Below are 6,913 nucleotides of genomic sequence, written 5' to 3'. Positions count from 1 at the left end.
ATGGGTCACATGTACTGAGCCCATACCCTAGAGCCTGTGCTCTCATGAGAAGCCTGTGCATCGCAACTTGAGAGTAGCCCCTGCTTGCCACAACTAGAGAAAGCCCACGCAGCAATGAAGAGCCTGTGTACCACAAGGAAGACCCAGTGCAGCCAAAAATAAATAAAAGATCATCACATCCCATCCTCTTTGCCATGTTTTAAGCAAGTCATAGGGGAGGAGGTTGTCACCTTAGGGTGTATTTACCATACTGGGTTATGAGGTTGATAAAGAGCTGGCTCATTGGAAAAGACCCTGATGCCAGGAAAGATTGAGGGCAGGAGGAGAAGGGGGCGACAGAGGATGAGATGGTTGGATGGCATCACTGATTCAATGGGCATGAGTTTAAGCAAACTCTGGGAGAGAGTGAAGGACAGGGAAGTGGGGCATGCTGCCGTTCTTGGGGTTGCAAAGAGTCGGACACCACTGAGCAACTGAACAACAATAAACTTGAACTTTTCTTTGACTTCACGATGTACTGGATGTATGTCTTTCAGTGAGCCATTTCTTTTTGTCTGATATGTCATTTCATCTTTGAATTGGAGCTAATCATTTGCTCTCTGCTCATGTCACACTGTCAACAAACTGTGACAAACTGTGACAAACTGTCAATAAACTGTGGAAAATTCTGGAAGAGATGGGAATACCAGACCACCTGACCTGCCTCCTGAGAAATCTGTATGCAGGTCAAGAAGCAACAGTTAGAACTGGACATGGAACAACAGACTGGTTCCAAATAGGAAAAGGAGTACATCAAGGCTGTATATTGTCACCCTGCTTATTTAACTTATATGCAGAGTATATCATGTGAAATACCTTGCTGGATGAAGCACAAGCTTGAATAAAGATTGCCGGGAGAAATATCAATAACTTCACATAGGCAGATAACACCACCCTTATGGCAGAAAGTAAAGAACTAAAGAGCCTCTTGATGAAAGTGAAAAAGGAGAGTGAAAAAGTTGGCTTAAAGCTCAACATTCAGAAAACTAAGATCATGGCATCCAGTCCCATCACTTCATGGCAAATAGATGGGGAAACAATGGAAACAGAGATTTTGTTTTGGGGGGGCTCAAAAATCACTGCAGATGGTGATTGCAGCCATGAAATTAAAAGACACTTGCTCCTTGGAAGAAAAGCTATGACCAACCTAGACACCATATTAAAAAGCAGAGACATTACTTTACCGACAAAGTTCCATCTGGTTAAAGCTATGGTTTTCCAGGAGTCATGTATGGATGTGAGAGTTGGACTATAAAGAAAGCTGAGCACGGAAGAATTGATGCTTTTGAACTGTGGTGTTGGAGAAGACTCTTGAGAGTCCCCTGGACTGCAAGGAGATCCAACCAGTCCACCCTGAAGGAAATCAGTCCTGAATATTCATTGGAAGGACTGATACTGAAGCTGAAACTCCAGTACTTTGGCCACCTGATGAGAAGAACTGACTCATGTGAAAGACCCTGATGCTGGAAAAGATTGAAGGTGGGAGGAGAAGGGGATGACAGAGGATGAGATGGTTGGATGGCATCACTGACGTGATGGACATGAGTTTGAGCAAGCTCCAGGAGTTGGTGATGGACAGGGAAGCCTGGTGTGCTGCAGTCTAGGTTGGAAAGAGTAGGACATGACTGAGCAACTGAACTGACATGTCACACTTTCTGGGAAGATTAAATGAGATAATGTTCAGAAGCTATAGCTATGAGATTATGATGTACTAATGAACATAAATGGATTACCCAGATGAAGCTTTTATTAGAACTAGTTATCTTCCTTGGAACTGAACAAATGTTGGGTTGCATAAATTTCTGATCTCTCTGTTGTCAGGGGCTTAAATACACTTGGATAACAAAAGAGTATGTGTAATTTTATAGAGACATTTATAGTTTAATCAATTATGCTAATTGGAAATGTATATGTGAAAATCTTGACAACTAAGAGACTCTTGAGAGTACTTTTTCAGAATTATTTAAGACATCATAAATATAGATTATATGACTTTTGCATAATATCCTGCCAGCCACAGATGCCTGCCAAATAAATGCAGGGCTGGAGTCATGCAATGAATTATGAGTCAAAAGAGCAAACTTTTGAATCTGGTGCTACCAGAGTCATGGAACGTGTCTGTGACCCTGGGAAAGTGAGTTGACTACACGAGGGAATTGACTTTAGTTTCCTCATTTGTGAAATGAGGAGGGTGAGTTCCAGAACCTCCGAGGTGCCTTCCAGCTCAAAGATTCTGGGAACCAAAGTGGCAATACCCTTTCCTGATTCAACATATTTTTAGATTTTGGTTATAGGAAGCAGATCCAACTATCACATACCTCTCTTGTGAGCGTCTGTCTGTTTACACTGCAATTTTTTTTAAATCCAGGATAAATTTTATCCCAGTAGTTAATTAACAAAGAGGATAGCGGGGACTCTAGAAAGCCTGAGTGTCAAGATAATGCGCATGCTTGTCAGTCTGTGTAAGCTGCCCAAGGTCTATGACTTTTAGCTAAAGCCCATTTAGGAGAAATCTTCCATCAAGTATTTTTAAAAAAAAAAAAATTATTTTTGGTTGCGCTGGGTCTTCTCTAGTTGCAGTGAGTGGGGGCTACTCTTTTTTGCAGTGTGCAGACTTCTCATTATGGTGACTTCTCTTGTGGAGCACTGGCTTTGGGCGTGCGGGCTTCAGTAGTTGTAGCATGTGGGCTTAGTAGTTGTGGCTTGCGGGCTCTAGAGCTCAGGCTCAGTAGTTGTGGTACATGGGCTTGGTTGCTCTGCGTCATGTGGACTCTTCCCGGACCAAGGATCAAAACCATGTCTTTTACACTGTCAGGCAGACTTTTACCCACTGAGCCCCCGGGGAAGTCATCCATCAAGTGTTAATGTTGTATTTTTGATACCTCAGGGGAAAAGCAGAGAAGGCAATGGCACCCCACTCCAGTACTCTTGCTGGAAAATCCCCGGGATGGGGGAGCCTGGTGGACTGCAGTCCAGGGGGTCGCTAAGAGTCGGACACAACTGAGCGACTTCACTTTCACTTTTCAGTTTCATGCATTGGAGAAGGAAATGGCAACCCACTCCAGTGTTCTTCCCTGGAGAATCCCAGGGACGGGGAACGTGGCGGGCTGCCGTCTATGGGGTCGCACAGAGTCGGACACGACTGAAGCGACTTAGCAGCAGCAGCAGGGAAAAAGAGTCCTACCAGCTTAACCTATTAACTTTCTTAAAGGGCTGCGTTTATGGAATTCCTCCTTTCACCAGAGAGTAGAAACACCTGCTGGTATTCACACTGCAACTTGAATTGGAGGTTGAGTGCATATGGTGGGTGCTCTGGGGTGTTGCCTCATCTCCCTTTGGGACCGGTGCATTCATTCCTCCAGCTGGTGCTGATGTTGTCTGCTGATGGCTTACAGCTGGGTTCCTTCCCAGGCATTACCCTCAGCTGAAGAGAGCTGCTCAAACCCATTCCCCCTCCCTGAGGGGGCAACTCATTCCCAGTGACTGGTCGTTGCAAGTGTCGTGAAGTAGGAGCGTAGAGGCTTGGCTCCATGCCCTCCACTTGGGGTAGCTCTGATGGTCTGTTCTGACCCCAAGTTTCCCCATGAGGTTGCCTGAGAACTCTGGAGACAACATTGGCCTTTTGTCCCATGTGTTGTCATCACTGTCTCCATGGGTATTGATCCTGAGTTGCTTTACCCACTAGACTAAGTTTTCCTAAGTAGAAGGTATGTATCTCAGGTAATGGACATAGTAACCTACTGGAGGTCAAAGGAGAAATTAGAACTTCTATTTTTATGTTTATATCTGGAGAATGGGAGTTGCCAAAGTAGATTGGTGATTTTTTCTCTTTTAGCATCCTGGGACCTTTTGCTATGAATATGTCCCCAGGTAAGTAACTCTATTGTTATGTAGTCACTGAGTCATGTCTAACTCTTTGTGACCCTATGAACTGCAGCATGCTAGGCCTCTGTCCCTCATCATCTCCTGGAGTTTGCCCAAGTTCATGTCTGTTGAATCAGTGATGCCATCCAGCCATCTCATCCTATGTCACCCTCTTTTTTTCCTGCCCTAAATGTTTCCCCACATCAGGGTCTTTTCCAATGAGCAGGCTCTTTGCATCTCGTGGTCAAAGTATTGGAGCTCCAGCTTCAGCATCAGTCCTTCCAATGAATATTCAGGTTTGATTTCCTTTAGGATTGACTGGTTTGATCTCCTTAAGTGGCTTTATAGATTATATTAAACTAGAATGAGAATCTCTCCAATATTTCATAGTGTGACAGTGACATGGCAGTTCACCGGTCATCTGATGGCAAATCATGAACAGTCAAAAGCAAAGAAGAGGTCTGTGTTTTTCCTTTATGAAAAGCAAGTGTGCTGTGTTTACTGATGTTCCTGGGATAACATGTCTGTCAGCAGCATACTGCTCACCCAATATTAAAAAGTAAAAACCAAAAGCTGTTCAGTCTGCCCTTTGATTAAAAGGGGGAAATTTGCCTTATTGTCCAGCATCTTAGTGCGGTGGCATTGGTTGCAGATCCTATCCCAGCTTTGCTATGCCACCCAAGGACGACAAGAAGAAAGATTCTGGAAAGTCAGTCCAGAAAGGCAAAGATCCAGTAAGCAAATCTGGGGCAAAGGCCAAAACGAATAAATGGTCCAAAGGCAGAGTTCAGGACAAGCTCAATAATCTAGTCTTGTTTGACAAAGCAACGTATTACAAACTCTAAAGAGGTTCCCAGCTATAAGCTTATAACTCCAGCTGTCGTCTCTGAGAGACTGAAGATCCGTGGTTCTCTGGCTAGGGCAGCCCTTCAGGAACTCCTTAGTAAATGATTTATTAAACTAGTTTCAAAGCACGGAGCTTAAGTAATTTACACCAGAAACACCAAGGGTGGACGTGCATGAACAGGTCCCACCAGCTGTACATTTTGAAAAATAAAACTTTATTAAATAAAAAGGGGAAGTATTTAACAATGTTTGAGAAAATAACTCCCATTTTCAAAGGAACTCATGCTTTGCGGGAAATATTTTGAAAATGGTGTTTAGAGACAATGCCATCAGTACTTGATTTTTTTGGTCACTGCGTATAAAGTGTGAAACTTATTTTAAAAAACCCTTATCTATGTACTTAAGCTTAGAAACAATATTTCATAATCTGTTTAATAATCTTAAATATAAACAGGTTTGGTAGTGGCGGTGGTTTAGTCACTAAATTGTGTCAGATTCTTTGCAACCCCATGGACCGTAGCCTGCCAGGCTCCTCTGTCCATAGGATTTCCGAGGCAAGAATACTAAAGTGGGTTGTCATTTCCTTCTCCAGAAAAGGATCTTCCTGACCCAGGGATCTAACCTGGGTCTCCTGCACTGCAGATGGATTCTTTACTTCTGAGCCACATGGATTTTTAAATCAATTTTTGCCCTCAAATATAAAATGATGATATTAATAGAACATCTTCTGGTTAGTTTGCTGCAGGAACCACTGGTTGATCAGGAGGGATGAAATTTTACTAGTCAAATTTTATTAGCTCAAAAATCTTTGCAAAATTGGAGGCAGAATTGAAAATGAATATCATAATGTAGCCAGCATGGAAAACATTGTAGTCCTTTAATTGGACTAATGAGTCTTCAGGAGCTATCTTGGTTAGTTGTAAGGGTCATTGAAACCAAGTACTGAAATCTTTGGACTTAACCAATATGTGCCATGTTACAAAATGGAAGCAGCATTTTATTTATTTATTTATTTATTTTCATTTATTTTTATTAGTTGGAGGCTAATTACTTTACAATATTGTAGTGGTTTTTGCCATACACTGACATGAATCAGCCATGGATTTACATGTGTTCCCCATCCTGAACCCCCCTTCCACCTCCCTCCCCATCCCATCTCTCTGGGTCATCCCAGTGCACCAGCCCTGAGCACTTGTCTCATGCAACCAACCTGGACTGGCGATCTGTTTCACACTTGATAATATATATGTTTCAATGCTATTCTCTCAGATCATCCCACCCTCGCCTTCTCCCACAGAGTCCAAAAGTCTGTTCTTTACATCTGTGTCTCTATTTCTGTCTTTCATATAGGGTTATCATTACCATCTTTCTAAATTCCATATATATGCGTTAGTATACTATATTGGTGTTTATCTTTCTGGCTTACTTCACTCTGTATAATGGGCTCCAGTTTCATCCATCTCATTAGAACTGATTCAAATGTATTCTTTTTAATGGCTGAGTAATATTCCATGGTGTATATGTACCACAGCTTCCTTATCCATTCATCTGCTGATGGGCATCTAGGTTGTTTCCATGTCCTGGCCATTATGAAGAGTGCTGTGATGAACACTGGGGTGCACGTGTCTCTTTCAGATCTGGTTTCCTCAGTGTGTATGCCCAGAAGTGGGATTGCTGGGTCACATGGCAGTTCTATTTCCAGTTTTTTAAGAAATCTTCACTTCTCCATAGTGGCTGTACTAGTTTGCATTCCCACCAACAGTGTAAGAGGGCTCCCTTTTCTCCACACCCTCTCCAGCATTTATTGCTTGTAGACTTTTGGATAGCAGCCATCCTGACTGGCGTGTAATGGTACCTCATTGTGGTTTTGATTTGCATTTCTCTAATAATGAGTGATGTTGAGCATCTTTTCATGTGTTTGTTATCCATCTGTATGTCTTCTTTGGAGAAATGTCTGTTTAGTTCTTTGGCCCATTTTTTGATTGGGTCATTTATTTTTCTGGAATTGAGCTGCAGGAGTTGCTTGTATATTTTTGAGATTAATCCTTTGTCTGTTTCTTCATTTGCTATTATTTTCTCCCAATCTGAGGGCTGTCTTTTCACCTTTCTTATAGTTTCCTTTGCAGTGCAAAAGCTTTTAAGTTTCATTAGGTCCCATTTGTTT

General features: G+C 42.4%; 1 pseudogene; it reads left to right on the top strand.

The window, feature by feature from the left end:
• Positions 1 to 4,574: 4,574 nt before the first annotated feature.
• LOC122679672 lies at positions 4,575 to 4,926 on the top strand (annotated as a pseudogene).
• Positions 4,927 to 6,913: the final 1,987 nt, after the last annotated feature.

This window comes from Cervus elaphus, chromosome 21 (genome assembly GCF_910594005.1).
Source record: "Cervus elaphus chromosome 21, mCerEla1.1, whole genome shotgun sequence".
Lineage (NCBI taxonomy): Eukaryota > Metazoa > Chordata > Mammalia > Artiodactyla > Cervidae > Cervus > Cervus elaphus.
Note: the sequence above shows the minus strand (reverse complement) of the source record. Positions and strands in the feature narration are given on the sequence as shown.